This window comes from Mus caroli, unplaced genomic scaffold (assembly GCF_978045245.1).
Source record: "Mus caroli unplaced genomic scaffold, Mus_caroli_1 scaffold_12, whole genome shotgun sequence".
Lineage (NCBI taxonomy): Eukaryota > Metazoa > Chordata > Mammalia > Rodentia > Muridae > Mus > Mus caroli.
The window spans coordinates 16,332,850-16,349,799 of NW_028227267.1; the positions used below are offsets into that span (position 1 = coordinate 16,332,850).

At 39.8% G+C, this 16,950-nt stretch overlaps 1 long non-coding RNA gene across 1 annotated transcript in view; it reads left to right on the top strand.

Moving 5' to 3' along the window:
* The first annotated feature begins 251 nt into the window (after positions 1-251).
* LOC147001653 (uncharacterized) overlaps positions 252-16,950 on the top strand; it is a 64,022-nt gene continuing 47,323 nt past the window's right edge. The window contains exons 1-2 of the long non-coding RNA XR_015044766.1: positions 252-347; positions 6,123-6,291. This is a non-coding gene — a long non-coding RNA (uncharacterized LOC147001653). The remainder of the gene's footprint in view (positions 348-6,122; positions 6,292-16,950) is intronic.

Sequence of the window (16,950 nt, forward strand, 5' to 3'; positions counted from 1 at the left end):
ATTAATATATATTGGCTATCAGAATATATAGCCTGTACTGGCTAGTTTTGTGTCAACTTGACACAGCTGGAGTTATCACAGAGAAAGGAGCTTCAGTTGAGGAGATGCCTCCATGAGATCCAACTGTAAGGCATTTTCTCAATTAATGATCAAGGGGGAAAGGCCCCTTGTGGGTGGGACCATCTCTGGGCTGGTAGTCTTGGGTTCTATAAGAGAGCAGGCTGAGCAAGCCAGGGGAGGCAAGCCAGTAAAGAACATCCCTCATGGCCTCTGCATCAGCTCCTGCTTTCTGACCTGCTTGAGTTCCAGTCCTGACTTCCTTTGGTGATGAACAGCAGCATGGAAGTGTAAGCCAAATAAACCCTTTCCTCCCCAACTTGCTTCTTGGTCATGATGTTTGTGCAGGAATAGAAACCCTGACTAAGACATAGCCAAATGCTTGAATTTTTTCCTTTTTTAGATACTGCTAATTCTCAAATTTTGCAATTGTTTATGCATATACAACTCAAGTTAAGAGAAAATACTGTTCCTTTAAAGGACTGTCCTTGGACATTTAAAAATTCATCCTGGACTGCCTGGACAAGACCCCTTAAGGAAGTGCCACAGCAGACTTGTATCCCAGACAGATTATAGGCCTGACACAAGTACAGTCGGGCATATAATCTCACTCTTTTACCTCATCAAAATAGTAAAAGCTTGAGATAATAATTCGGTAATTTTAGAGAATTTGCACATCAAATTGTAAAGACTTGTTCTCAATTTCTACCTGTTCCACATAATGGTGTTAATTCTCGAGGACTTATACTTAATCTTATTGCAAATGGATACTCATATTTCTTACTAATTCTACTATCGTTAGGACCTTTCCTTTAAATAGAATTATGGCCTTCATTTAGGGACAAATAGATGCAATTAAGGCCCAACCCTTGCAGATTCATTACCACTGGCTGGCGATGTCAGATCTGGGAAATGGTTTTGATGACATTCTTACAAACAGCCCTTAAAATAATCAAGTTCATGCTTGGTCCTTCACCTTTCCAGTGTGATTGACTGGCTAGATGGGCAACTGAGAGGAGGAAGGCACCCTTAGTATGAATGACAACCTAAGACAGGGAACCCTGCTAAGATGATGGGGCCCCCCCTATAATGGGCATGACTGTCCTTTCAACCTCTCTGTTCTAAAACAGGCATGGTCCCCTTGGAGTCTCTAGGGTCAAACTGATGAAGATATTGCCATCCTAAGTATGCCTTGTTTCTGTATAAAAAAATGGGAAACCTGTTGGGGCCCAAAAGCTCCATGCATCTCAGACTCTATCTTGTCCCTGGGCCATCATCTTATAACTAACACTCTTTTGTTTTTTCTACTATCTTGCTTCTGTTCCTGTAATTGACTTGGGATACTTTATGACAGGGGACTTTCTGGACATTTTGCAATGTGTACATTCCATTGACATCAGTGTGTTAGCAAGCAATAACACCGGCTTGACCTGTGCACCTTGGGCAATACCGTTTGTGGTTTGCAGCTTTATCAGCCTTCTGTTTCCCAAGAGTAAATGAGACTTGATCAGATTTTTGTCTTGTCTCCTTTCTTTGCATCTCCTGTCCTTCCCATTCTCACTCGCTCCCTCAAAATCCTTGCTTTTTAGTCCTGCAGGTCAGGGCAATGGTATAAGGGGTTTTTAGGAGGGGGGAAACCAAGTAAGGGGATAGCACTTGAAATGTAAATACATTTTTAAATGAATGAATGAATGAATGAATGAATAAAGGCTTGAGTTATTTTCCAAGCCATTGATATAAGGAAGATCTGGGAGAAGTCCTGGAATTTAGGTGAAGCTGAGGTATGATGTGTATGCGCTTACTGATGGTCTATGTGTAGAGACAGAATGGTGCTTTTGTAGAGTGCTGAGCCTTTAATTTTTGCTTATAGTAACCAGAAAGGACAAATGTCTCAGGTCTTCCAGCTTCTGCTTGAACCCTTTGCAAAAGTGTTTTATCAGGTAGGCAAACTTCCAAGGCCAGGTCCTGCCAAATTTGGCTTGGCCATGGCAGGGAGGGTGCGAAATGGTTCCCACCCCTGGAACAGAGCCAGCAGGGTGTGGGCCTTCATGAGTGTTCATGGTTGCTATGGGCATAAGGTTTGTATATATAACTGTATCCATATTATTTCATGTTCATCCTTTGGGAAATATTCTCCCTGCCAAGGTTATCAGGGAATGTTCTTCCTGCCAATGTTAATGGCTCCATGATAATTAGAAGCAGTATGTGTCTAGGAGTTGAGTGTTTATTTATATCTCTGAAAAATGGTAAATGTTGAGACCTTCAGGACAGCCCTTAAGGCTGTGGGAAAGAACTCTTGAAAACATGAGTTCAAAAATATTTAATTTCTCAACTATGCAAAATATAAGGATGCAATATGAATTGTATAAGGAGCTTCACAGATCTAAGAGGCAGCAGTACTAATGAGCCAGATTATTAGAAAGACACTAATGATGGAGATAAAAAGATTTAAGGAGTAGTTGTTTAGGGCAAGATCCCACTCAGCTAAATTTTTTGTTTATGCTTAGAAAGTCAGGCAGATTCCTGAATTCAAAGTCAGCATGGGGTAGGGGGAGTTTAGGTCCAGCCCCAGACTTGGTAGGAATGGTAATTTCAGGGCAGGATCTCACCCAACTATCTCATGGTCTGTGCCTAACAAAGGCAGGCAGACCTTTAAATTCTTTTGTGATGTTAAAAAATGTGCTTGGTGTCTTTTTTTTTTTTTTTTAGGAATCCTGGAACTTGGGTTATAGGATGCTGATTCATGAGATAATTAAAAGGGGACCGAATTAATACGTAAATAAAAGATTGGACTTTTGTCTGAAAGATATGAGCTACCCAGAGAGCTTTTAGATAAGCTGTCTCAATCAGAACAGAGGAAGAGAGCAGTCTGAAAGCTGACCCAGGCAGAACATAAGCCGTTAGCTTGTAACCCACAACTTGACTTCAAATTGTTGGTTTAGCTGATCTCAAACACCCCTTCCTCAGAAACTGTCTCCAAGCCAAAGGTGGTCCTTGGCAATGTCCTGAGGATATTCCTCTGCAGAATACAGAGCTCTTCTGGGTGTGTAAGTAAGAACTTGCTCACTGGTTGGATATTTGAGTGACACTTGTAGAGATTCTCTGCTGATACTCTTCCTGCTCATCTCTTAGTCCCACCCCAGGCCCCATATTTCCTCACCTTAGCTACTACTTGGCTTTTGTTTATAAGAGAGCCCTCTTTTGGTGCCTGTTTTCTACAACCTCTGTGTTTTCTCCAGTCACCTTGATGTGGTAACTTACTTTGGTATAGGACACATCTTCCAAGCATCTGAGAAACTGAAGCCCCCATCCATTATTCTTTGCCCAGCTGCCTTCCCTGAACCAGGGCTCTTTTCTCACTCCAGAGCCTATGTGGCTGCAGAATAAAGAAGGGTGACATTTGTCAGCTGTAGGAAGTGCAGCAGCAGGGAAGGACAGTCCCCAAAGGCCTGACACCCTCTGATTTTCAGGCTCCATCTGTTTGGTTTGGGGAGAAAGACTCAGCCTAGAGAACAGTGTATTTTCCCTTTCTCAAGTTTATAGGCCTGATGTTTATGACAATTGAAGGGGAGGGACTTTACTCTGACAACCCCCTAATATAAGCTAATTCTGTTGCCATGGACACATCTCTGCCCATCTTGGGTCCTGTTTTGACTCCTTAAAAATCACTCCCTCTGGCTGGCTGGGTTCTAGGCTGGAACCTCCACCTGCTGAGAAGCCCATGTGATAAAGGCAGTACCAAGCAATACAGGAGAGAAACATTTTTGAAAGTTATCCCTAAGCCTAGGAAATAAACCCATTCACAACAGCAGCAGCTCTCTCTCTCTGTCTCTCTGTCTGTCTGTCTGTCTCTCTCTCTCTCTGTCTCTCTCTCTCTCTCTCTTCCTCTCTCTCTCTCATTTTCCAAGTCTACATCAACACTGTAAACAAGGGTGACCCCTGCTGCCCACTGCATTTACAGCCACAGTGCCAGATACAGCAAGAATTCAGGACATATTTGCTGAGCAAATGATCCTGGAGTCTAGATGAGGAAGCACAGCAGTAGGAGACTAGACCCTCCAAAATATCACAACTTAGGCAAAGATCTGTGTCCCTCACAGAAATTAGCTTTGTATGCCTCAGTTCCTTCATCTGTGAAATGGACATGATGGGAAATAATACTGTGTTAACTGAGTTAACATTCAATGACACAGAGCTAAAGGATTATGAAGCCAAATTTTGACCCAAGCAGCCTGCTTCTTAAGTCTCCAGTGTCAGCTGACAAGGCTGCAGAGCCACTTTTATGAGTTTGCGGGCCCCTAGCTCTCAAGTCTTCTACCTGTTACACATGCATTTCATTACATAATATGAAAATGATCATATTTGATTGAGTATATGACCTGATTATCAGAAAATGCATAACAAATTCAAAGTCTGAGGGAGTAAGTGATAACCTTTGCCTTTGGCCATCCTACTGAAAGTTCTGGTTTTGAAACACTCCAGAGTACTCGATGATAACGATAATGATGGTGGTGATGGTGGTGGTGGTGGTGATGATGGTGATGATGGTGGTCATGGTGGTGGTGAAGATCATGAATGTGTGTATGTGTGTGTGTGTGTGTGTGTGTGTGTGTGTGTGTGTGTGTGTGTGTGTGAATGGAGGTTAGAAGACAACAACTTTTGAGACTTGGTTCTCTCCTTTCAACAATGGCTCCATCTATGCAACTCAGGTCATCAGCTTGTTTGACAAACACTTTTACCTGCTGAGCCATCTCCTTAGTCTTACTTTTTTTTCAAGCACCCTGAATTATCCAACCCCTAATACTACCATGGCAGACACCAATGAGAAGCCAGTAAATGAGGTCCCTGAAGAAAGAGAGTGAGTCTGTCCATTCATCCTGTATCCCCTACCTCACACAGCACCTAGAAAAGTAATAAACCATGTTGAGTGAATGATGAGACTACCATGTGATAAATGAGTTCTTGTGTTTTTAATTTGTGTGTGTGTGTGGTTTGTGTGCCTGTGGTTATACATACAGATGTGTATATGTGTGCATGAGCAGACCTGAAGTTAAAGCCTGATGGATTCTTCAATTGTTCTCTCTTTCTTTTTCAAGGCAGGGTCTCTCATTTGAACCTGGAGCTTGCTGATTGGCTGGTGTAGTTAGCTACCTTGTTCCTAGGTCTTCTTGTCTCTACTTCCCTAGATCCCAGATTGTAGGTATCACTCTCCTTATTTTTAAGACACAGTCTCTTTCTGATCCTCATGCTCTAATCACTAAGCTATCTTTCCAGGCCCACATGTATTTGTGTCTTTGTTTTTCTAGAAAGAATATTGAGAATCGCTGCTCAGGATTCTGGAAGGAAAAGGCAATGAACATAGTTTTAAGATTTAAAATATATCTCAGAACTCAGATTCTAGAACACATGACAAAAGCAATTATCTTTAAAATCTGTGTACTGTGTGAATTTTCTTTGGAAAATTTCAATACCTAATTTTGGAGAGACCAACTAGAGGGAGGATTTCCCTTCCCAATAAAATAGTACAGATCATTTTAATTATCCTCGAGACAAGGGACAATTGCTTTGCCCTTCTCTATTCTGATGCTGAAATCCAACTGCCTTCTGAAGAACGATGGAAAACAGCAGGGTATGCTTCCTTCCTTCCTCTTCTCTAATAAGGTTTGTCATTTACTGAAACCCGAGATGCAGTCCCCTTCACTGTGTTGTGCAAGCAAAGCCAAGCTATGCAAACGCTAAGCCACAAATGAAGACTAAAACACACTGCCTTCCCACTCTTTCATTCCACAGCATATACAGCACATGTGCAGCCCACACTCAATGAAAATGCCTGAGGTGCTCACACACACCACAAAAACACACATACACATGTACTCATGCATGCTCACACATACACATGCCAATCTGCTGCAAGCACATACCAACCTCAGTCAAAGAGCATAGCTAAGGGAGGAAGTCCTTTACTTCTTTGCCTCTTAGAAGGATGTGGAGGTGGTTTTCTTGATTTCTGCAAAAAAGTAAAAACTGAGACCAAAGTTACCATTTGTCTTCTTTGGGGAATCTAGGGAAATATGGAAACGATCAGAGCCCGTACTCCTGGATGAAGAAAGAGGGCATTCTGGCCTGGCTGAAAGCACAGAGAAAGCTGTTCGATCTCCCAGCTAGAATCTTCCTAAGATTCTGGAAGAATGTAGGCTCAAGAGAGTAGACCAACTTGATGGTTCTCAACCTTCCGTAAGTGTGTCTACTACATATTATAAGTATGTGTTTGAAAGAAAGAAGCATGTCCCCTTGTTTTACAGAAAATGGTACTACCTTTCTTGAATATACTGCCCTGAATAGCTTTCCATCTATCCCTCTTCTCCAGGGCAAAAACCTCTGTTTTAATTTTAAGGACAAGCACACTACCACCACTCTTTGATGCTTTGGTAGATTCTTCACCTCAGGTAAGGACTACCATTTCCCATCCTAAGCTCTCACAGTGTTTTATATACTCTCTCCTTTTTAAATGAGTGGATATATTGAATTGCAATTTGCTTGATTACATCCTATTCCCTTCCATGGATAAGAAAGGTTTTCATAGGAAGATATCCACTTATCCATTTGCAGGTGCCCCATATCTACTAAATGGGTAGAACGATGGTACTCACTGGAGGACAGTAGCAAATGCATTGCTTCTGGGGCTTCAGGGCTGTATTCTAAATCCCAGCTCTGACCTTCCTAAGTCAAGCAGGCTGTGGTCAGGAAAAAAAACAAAAAACAAAAAACACCTCTACATCTTCATTTTCCTTTTCTTGAAAATAGAGATATTAGTGGTATCTACCTCATAGCAGTTATAATTGATGTAATGAGTTAATTCAGGTAGAGCACTTAGAACTCTGCTTAGATCAAATTAAACACTCCATAAATATTCACTTGCACTTGAGTCGATATGTGAGTACAGTGAGCCCACCAAACATAGCTCAGGGCTACTCTGGATAACCCGGCTTTGAGCACGATTGAGAAAGAACAGAAAAGGCAAGATTTTAAAACAGGAAATTGAAAAATAACTGTCAATTCTAAGGGAAAGGAAAGAAAAATTTTCTGGAAGAGTATGTCAGACCAGAATAGCCATCTTCATTTTTATAAAATGCAATATGCCACAAGTTCATTTGTGAGTCTATGTGACCTTGTGTGTGTATGTATGTGTAAGACCAGAGGTCAACATTAGGTCATTGAGTATCTTCTCAGTTGTTTTTTTTGTTTTGTTTTGTTTTTTTTTAGGTTTTGTTGTTGTTGTTGTTGTTCTTGCTGTTCTTGTTCTTGTTGTTTAACCTTAGTTTTGAGGTAGTCTCTCTCTCTGGTACCTGGCACTCATCAATTAGGCTACTGGGTGGCCTGTGAGCTTCAGAGAGCTCCATTTCCTCACGCAAAGTTTGCAGACACACAATGCAGGCTCCAGCATTTTTATTTTATTTTTATTTTTTATTTTTATTTTTTTTGAGAAGAAAGGGTTTATTTGGTTTACATTCCCACATCACTGTTCATCCCTGTTAAAGAAAGTCAGGATAGGAACCCCAACAGGGCAGGAACCTGAAGGGAGGACATACATGGAGACATTTTCTTCATTTTTTAAACTGAGGTTCACTCCTATCAGATAACTTTAACTTGTGTCACATTGACAACACCCTATGCATTATTGTTTTCCACTACATTGGATTGAATCCAACATGTCTTAGGGTTTCCATGGCTGTGAAGAGACACCATGACCGTGCTCTGCCAGTGCCTGACAAATACAGAAGTGGACGCTCACAGCCATCCATTGGATGGAGCACAGGGTCCCCACTGAAGGAGCTAGAGAAAGTACCCAAGGAGCTGAAGGCGCTTGCAGCCCCATAGGAAGAACAGCAATATGAACTAATCAATACCTCCAGAGCTCCCTACGAGTAAACCACCACCCAAAGAAAACACATGGTGGGACTTATGGCTCTAGCTGTATATGTAGCAGGTAGCAGAGGATGGCCTAGTAGGTCATCAATGGGAGGAGAGGCTCTTGGTCCTGAGAAGGCTCTGTGCCCCAGTGTGGGGGAATGCCATGGCCCCCAGCCTCTTACAGAGGAACTGAGGATCTGAGTTCAGCTTCTCAAGCTCGCATACAAATATTGTACTAATTCAGGTACCTCCTCAGCCCCTCTCAAGGCCTTTTAGATATAGATCATCTGAATAAGATTATCACTTCTCATAGTAAGAATCTTCAATATAAATGTTGAGGAACATTTGTCAAATTGATGAACTAAGCAAGCTTTTTTATTCAACTTGTAAATTATAATTCCTCCTTCAGTCAAATAATAATTTTTATTAACTTTTGTTTACTCTGTATTACTTTTTTTTTCAGGGAAGCTAAAAATTGGGAGCTTTTTGTGATACATTCATTTAATTCATTTAGTGTTGCTTAACATGACTGGCTCACTTCTGAGTGTTTTTAGCAATCTAGTACATGGGATGTATTCACATAAACGTTACAAGCCTCTCTGAAACCACTTTCTTATCCACAACATATCTTTGCGTAGCTAATCAGAATGGGCAGATGTTTGGAACTGTGAGTCGTCTGGCTGTGGGCAACAATGAGCAGGTCATGGTATAGGAAGGAAATCATCACTATTACCACTCAACAGGCTGTAGTCAGTTGTAAAACAGTCTAAATCAAATGCTTAGATGCTCACATAAATTTGAAGAAATCTGGAATAGACCAAAATGAACAGTTTCTATTTTCTTTTGAAAACTTTCAAAGTCCCTATGTGTCATTTTCTAACAGGGAGTGTACAACACTGATTGTTCTGGGCTGATTCTGAGCCCATACAGTTTTGTAGTACTATCCCACTCAACACTCGTGTTCCAAGGAATGCAGTTTGAGAAAATGATGACGTTGCCAAAGACATCTTAGAGGCAATGATAAACCTTTTGTACTGTTAGTTTTCCCCTCAGAGTTGGTTTTGAAAATGTTTTTGTTTGTTTGAATTTTTATTTCCGCCAGTCTACTAAGTCAAATTTCCTAGTTTTCATATAAACTTTCCACAAATGGTATCCATATGAGCCTGACCTCCTCTGATTCACATCGGGTGCTGAGTAGTTTCTCCCTGGGTGGGATAATGCCTCTCCTCTGTCATTGAGAGACTCTATGGTGTGTGGCCACATTGACATGGTATTATTGAGTAAGATAAGTGCCTGCCACCAGGAGAAGTGTCTTTTTCCAACTTAGAGAGATTCTAATTCTTTCTGACAGTCTCTTGTGGGTGGGGGTGTGTGTCTGGTACAGATTTGCTAGCTCTGAACCCTGCATCCAATCCTTGGGACATGGACATCCTTTTAAAGGCAACCAGCCACATGGGCAACAAAACAAATGGCAAGTATTCTCTTTCTCTATGATGACAGCATTGCTTTGTCAATATCCCCTAGTTTTGCTTCTTTAGTTATACTTTGCCTGAAACTTGGCCATCTGTGAAGAACTATTCCAGGGAGAACTAAGGATGAACCAGTTTCTGCTGGCAGGCATTGTATATACAACTGAATTTAGAAAACCCTATCATTAAGAACTTTAAGAACTCTCTCTCTCTTTCTCTCTCTCTCTCTCTCTCTCTCTCTCTCTCTCTCTCTGTGTGTGTGTGTGTGTGTGTGTGTGTGTGTGTACGTGCACTCTAGGAGTTATTAGAGATATTTGTAACTGTGTTTTGTGTACCTTTGAAGGTCACAGACTTTAGTGAATGTGTCTAGGATATGTTCATTTCAAGGTGACTTGAAGAATGGCAATCCAAATATTATCTGTCAAATTCCTGCAGAGTATTTCCCTAGATGTCAACATGATGGATATCATATCAAAAGAATGGCAAGATAGTAGTTTGGCAAAGCTGTCATGTCACAGACTCGATGGAAATATACATAGTTCATGGCAGCTCATCCCATTTGAACAAAAGTCAATGGTATGGTCCAGGCAGCATTACAGACCTCTTATATGAATTTGCTGAACTGAATCTTTACATCTCCATATACTATAATTTGCCCACATTGTATAAGTGAGAAAGGCCAAGGTGAAATGTCCAGGATCACTCAGCAAGTAACTCGTAGAATGAGAGACAAACCCAGGTCACTTGATTCCATTGCTTTCTTCTTACCCACCCTACTCCATTGACTTCAGAACGATAGAGTACACATGAGTATGCTGTAGAATTAATTTCAGAAGACTGGAGTGACAGTCTCCAAAAAGTCTCTGTGTGTAGTGCTAACCAAAAGAGCCACCAGTGAAAAGCGTTTCATGGCTTGTGATAACTTACTCTTGTATTTGACTCCTAAATGTTACTGGCTTTCTCATGTGCTTAATATACTTATCTATACAGTCAATGGTATGACAGAAGGACAAGATGAAGCACGGGGTCATGTCTGGTGGAAGAACCCTTCCTTGACCTTACAAATGCATTTGTTAGGAGAACAAAGGTTAAATCCACTAGCCAAAGCTTGTACCTTAGGAAATGATAACAAGAACAAATTACATCCAAAGTAAGAATTCAAGAATTAAAGGTTATAACAGAAATCAATGAAATTGAAAACATAAAATCAGTAGAGAAAAAAAATCAATGAGAAAAGATGTTTCTTTTGAAAAATCAATAAAATAATCCATTAGCCAGACCTAACCAAGGGCAAAAAGGAAGATCCCAATTGCTAATGTCAGAAATGAAGGAACAGTCTGCACTACTGACCCCATGAACATTAAAAGGTTAACAATACAACATTATTAACAATTCTATGCCTTACAATTAACAATTAAATAGCTTAGATGAAATGGACCAATTCATTGAAAATCATACAAGTAAAACTATGTAATCCTGTTAGACCCATATTTATTATAGAAATTGGCTGGTAACAAGTCACCTGTTAAAACAGAAAACACCAGGCCCAGACAGATTTATTGGTGAACGCATAAGATATTTAATAAAGATGCCATGCCAATTATTTTTTAAATTGTTTAGAATATTAGAGGACAAGGAACTATGTGAGTGAAAATTACGCTAATTCAAAAGCCAAATGAATATAAACATGACATAAAGCTATAGACAGTATCTCTCAGTATATAACTGTAAGAGACTTCAATGAAATAGTAACCAATTAAATCTAACCATTGTTTAAATAGAATTATATACCATAAGCAAGCCATATATATCCTAAGAATTCAAGGATGGTTTATCATTCTAAAGTAACAAAACCCATTATAAAACACTGAAGCTACACCAATTGGGGTCACAAGCTAATCCCAGTGCAGGGAATGAGACATGTCCTTACCTCCTTTGGAATTGTTGGTCAGGGGAGTACAAAAGATGCTCAGAAAATATAGGCTAGTGTGATTGCCCATGGTGCTTTTCAGTAAAAGAAGGCAATGCTCAATTGCTCAAGAGACCACACATTCTGGGACCAAGGCAGATAAATCAATCTGTTTCTTATCTGGGAGTTACCTCACTGAAGAAAAAGGACTATTGCTCAGTGAAGTTTTACAAGTTTTAGAAGGAGCCATGCAAGCTCCTGAATGAGAAAAGCAATCATTAGTTTTTTCTGCTCAGGTCCTCTCCACTCAGGTCTCCACAGTCTCCGACGGCAACAGGAACAACACAGGGACACCAAGTCGGGTTCACGCAACGGCTTCTTTACTTCTTGTGGCTTTTTCCTTTACAGCTCTTTTCCCCAGCAGCTTTTTCTTAGGGCAAGGGCTAAACTACTCCTATTACAACAGCTTCTCTTCTACTACTTCTACTCAAGGCAAGGGCTAAAACTCTATTCACCCTGACTCACCTCCTTCTAGCTCCACCCCACCTCATCCAATCAGAATTCACACATGCTCCAGGCACGAGCTCAGATCATTCACAGATAGGCTGACAGGTCCGGACTTGAGGAACGGTTCAGCCTGGCAGGCAGCCCACGCATGCAGCCTCACTGGGGCAAGGCAGTAACCATCTTGGCCCATGGCCGCACCCACTTCCTGCATTTTCCACCTACAATTCCAACAAACAGTTACCAGCATTGAAAGATATTCAAAAAAGGGGAGAATATGATCAAGATACATTGTATAAAATTTTCTAAGAATTAGTAAAATTACATATAAAATAATATAAAAATTTGTAGCTCTATTAGGTTTCATCACACACCTATATTTAATATAATACTGCCTCATTATAGTGTTATATGCTATTAAATAACACTACAGCACTTTTCAGTTAGTAAAGACTCCTTGCAGATGGTCTTTAGAATTTCTATCATCTAACTTTGTGGCCATTCATTTCATTTATCCACAGCCAATAAGTAATGAACACTTTGATTCGGTTATTATTTATGAACAAACTGTAATAATTAGATCTATTAAGAATAATAAGAAAGAAACACTGAGTTACCTTGGGTGTCTGTGAAAGCAGACTGTGAGAACAGTTTAAAGGAGGTTAGAGGCATTAGACTTGTGTCTTCAGAGTGCTCAGTCAGCACCTGCTTGCCTTCATGTACTTGGGTAAATCATCATGGGACTAAGAGTACATGGTAGGGAAATTTTTTATTTTAAAGCTTTGTGAAGGATAGGAATTAGAAGGCAGGAAGAACAGGGTATTACATTAAATTCTTGTCCCCAATGACATACTTCCTCCAGCTAACCTCTATAACCTAAAGTTTCGCAAACCTTCCAAAAGGACTTCACAGCTGGGAACCAAGCATGCAACACATGAACCTGTTGTGGTTATCTCCTATTCAAATCATTTAACTATTTAAATTCCCCTCATTTATTTCTTTCTCAATGTTTGTCATTTCTTAAATATATGCCCGAGGTTCTTATTTATAGCATTAATTTTTAAAACAAGTCTTCCAAGGAAGACTTGCTGGAGGAGATCTTCTTCCAATTTCTTTTCATCATGGAAGTTTTTATTTCTATTTCATCTTTGGAGAATAGTTTTGCAGGATCCAGATTCTTAGGATGATGGGGTGTTATTTTTCAAAAATTTAAATAATTCACTTCACTTTTTTTTCTTTCTTGTATGGCTTCTAGAGATAAGGGGCCAGTAATTGTCCTTTATATGTAGCATGTTTTCCTTAATTTATGGCTCCTTTTAAGTGTGTCCTTTTGTCTTTTGGTATCTACAATTTGGATACAATATACTCAGGTCTAGGTTTTGTGGTATGTATCCCATGTGGCATTCTCAGAACGTTTGGGAATGCATATACTTTACATTTTCTAGGTATCCAAGGGTTTTGGATTCTCATTTGTTTTGCTTTTATCTTTGTACTTTCAGTTTGGAAAATTTCCACAGACATGTTTTTCAGTTCAGTGATTCTTTACTTAGCAGTGTCTAATGCACTTACTTCAAGGTGTTATGTACTAAAACCACTTAGATTTATATAGGAAAAGACAAACGACTACCAGGAAAGTGGTAAAGAAACCAAAAGGGAAACTGGTACAATGCAGTTAAGAGTAAAATAAGTCAATGTCAACTACCTTTATAAATGAGAAAGGGCAGCTTGCAAGATAGACATCAGGAAGCCAGAGCTAGGGTTGATTGGAAGCAACTTACAGAAACCTGGCAAAGCTCTAGCTGGACAGGAACATACACAGGCATTTGTAATACAGAGCCAGCTTGCCCTTCCAACAATGCAGGCTCAACGTGAAAACTCTGAAAACATTTAGCAAACAAGACTCTTGCTGTGGCTTCATGTCTGTGTCACTCCTCATGGTATCTAGCCACATATTCCTACTGAAATTAATGTATAATAAATAAAATTAAAATTATTCTCCTTCTTCTGTTGTGCCAGCCACACTTCCAATGCTCATATTTCTAGCAGTCACTGTATTATGTAGAACAGCACATTTTCCACATTGTAAAAGATTATATTAGAACGCACAGGATTAAACTATTGCTTCAATCAGTTCAGTTATTTTCCCCAATAAGCATGCTTGTCTGGAATCCTACTTTTCTTTTGCCGGCCAATTTAAAGTAATGAGAAAAAGAAAATAGAATTATTCTGCTAATGATAGATTCAATATAGACACTGCAATGAGAGGCTTAAGATCAAACCTCGAATTCAATTAAAAATGTTGATTATCTGTTGCTACATCTATCCCCCTGTGTGCTCTTTTATTCTTTTCCTCTGAGCATGTCCTGTCAAATTGGAAAATAAGTTGTGATTACTGGAATCTGGTCAAGTTGATTAACAGATGCCAATTAAGTATCTACTGAAAGAAGAGAAAATGATGCTGGATAATTGTTGTTGTTGGACTCTGTGGTTCCCCAACTGGTGTTAGGTAGAGCTCCAGCAGGGATTTAAAAACTACTCTCCAGTTTCTCTGTCAGTCACCCACCAGGCTCTCTTGGATAGTCCTGACAGTATCAAGGCCCTGAAGTTCTAGGATCGCATCTCCTTGTAGGTAATGAAAAATATTTACAATGGCCACAACTAAGTTATAATAAATGTTTCCTATGTTCAGGGAAAGTCATACTACAGTAAAGATGTCCCTTGGGTTTTATAATGTGGTAGAAATGAAGATAGAGTTTTAGCACACAGCAAAAGAGCAGAATGAGATAGAAACCAAATGACCAAGCCCCTGCTATGGCCATACTCTATGTCATGAAACCACAACAGAGGCATCTCGTTTATATTACAAGAAGTTTGTGTGGTACAGGGAGAACGTCCAATCTTAACACTGAGTGCACTGAGCCTGAGGTTCCTAATCATTTCAAATGTTTGCAATAAGTAGAAGAGTCATACTGTGAATCCAGACTTTTCTAACACCAGCACTGAATTCCTTCCACCACTCACTCTTACTGTGCAGTTCACTGAACAGAAGTGGGAGCTCAGCCCTCAGGTGAAGACCATCTCAACTGCCTTATGACAAGTCTATACAGACTGGCTGAGAGGACTTGAGAGATACAACAGTATTAAAGTTGAATTTGTTTTCAACTCTTTTCCAGGAGTATTTACATGGAGATGTTAGTCACTTTTTACATAAATACATTTATTGAAACATCCTTCTCTTACTAAACAATGATTGAGAGTTTATTGAACATTGAGAATTTGGGATATAGAGGTAAATCATTGGAGTATTCCCTCTTCTTACAAGTAGGAGATAGCATCCTAAATGAAACAAGTGTCCATCAAACTATTATCAAGCACCATCCTGGAGATTATGAAAGAAAGAAGCATGAGCTCTCAAATGTAGGAAGATGGGAAGACCAGCCATGCGTGGGTCAAAGAAATTATTAATAACAATAGAATCAAGTAAAAGTTATATAGCTGCATAGATTCTTACCCAAGACTTTTCTAAACTTGAATTTTATGGTCCACATTGGTGGTTTTTCACCCAGCCTCTTTGTTCCCTGAAATGATTCTGAGACAGAATTATTATGAATAAATGTTTAGGCCACAAGCTTGGTCTTATTCCCTAACTAGCTTGTAACTCAATTAACCCATTTTTAATGTCTTCCATATGTTTAGTTACCTCTCCTCAGTTTTATGTGTCTGACTTCTAAAGAGTCTGGGACAAATCTACCATGTCAGACTCTTTCCAACAGTTCCTCTCTTTCTCTGCTCAATGCCCCACATTCCAGTCCTACCTTATCTCATTGACCATAGGTTTTTTATGTTGGCATATGATACTTCTACCCAAGATATAAGAGATTCTCTCTACAGTTATATTTAATTATTTTGTTGTTGTTGTTTTGTTTAGAGACATGATATGTAGTCCATGTTAACCTGGAACTTGCTATATAGAACAAGATAGCTTCAAACTTGTAGAGATGCACTTGACTCTGCCTCACAAATGCTAGAATTAAAGGTGTTGTTACCGTGATTTGAGAACAATTTTAAACATTTTCAGTAGTAAACTCTCCTTTCCCAAGGGAGGGGAGATTCTTAGACTAAGTTCTAAACAATCACTGTAGCTACTGTGGAGTTTGAGCAATATATGTAATTTAGTAGAAAATTAGCATACTGTGTTCCTTGTTTTTCTAGAAACACTCTATTATCTACTGGTTAATTTAGAACTCTTTATCATATGAACAGCCCTCTTCTCCTAAACCATCATCACAGAACAAATTACAGAATTAAGAATTACTATAAACCACAGACTCAGGTCAACTGGCCTCTGAAACCCATGATCATGAGTGAGGAGTGCACTCAAACAGCTCAGCAACCATTGAGACCTAAGTCTCAAGAGGTGGAAATTCAGTGCCCAGGAAAGGAGAGCATGCCTGCACTGCTGACCTCATGCTGGCCTGGAACTTGCAGTCTGACTGCTATGAACAGAGACTCTAGTCATGTACCATTGTGTCCTATATTCATGTGCATCTTGATTTCTATCACTCCCTCTTTACAAAATCCCCATCTGTTTATTGTTTAGGAGTATGCACTTTGTTTTCTCTTGAGCTTTTAGAAATTTAAAGGCAGCAGTGCTAATGTGGTGGTTTGAATATATATGGCCTGCATAGACTCATGTGTTTAAATGCTTGACCATAGGGATAGCCCTATTAGAAGGTGTGGCTTTGTTGGAGGAAGTGTGTCACTTTGGAGGCTGATTTTGTGGTCATATATGCTCAAATTATGTTCAGTGTGAACACAGTCTTCTTCTGTTCTCTGTGGATCAAAATGTAGAATTCTCAGCTCCTTCTCTAGTACCACGTCTGCCTGCATGCCACAATGTTTCCTGCCATGACAATAATGAACTAAACCTCTGAAATATTAAGAGAGCCTCAATTAAATGTTTTTCTTTATAACAGTTTGCATGGTCATGCTGTCTCTTCACCTCAATGAAACCCTAACTAAGAAAGAAGTTGGTACACATGTCATGGACCAGCCAGGGCACCAGGTACTGAGGCATGCAGTGCTGGGTGACATTGGCAG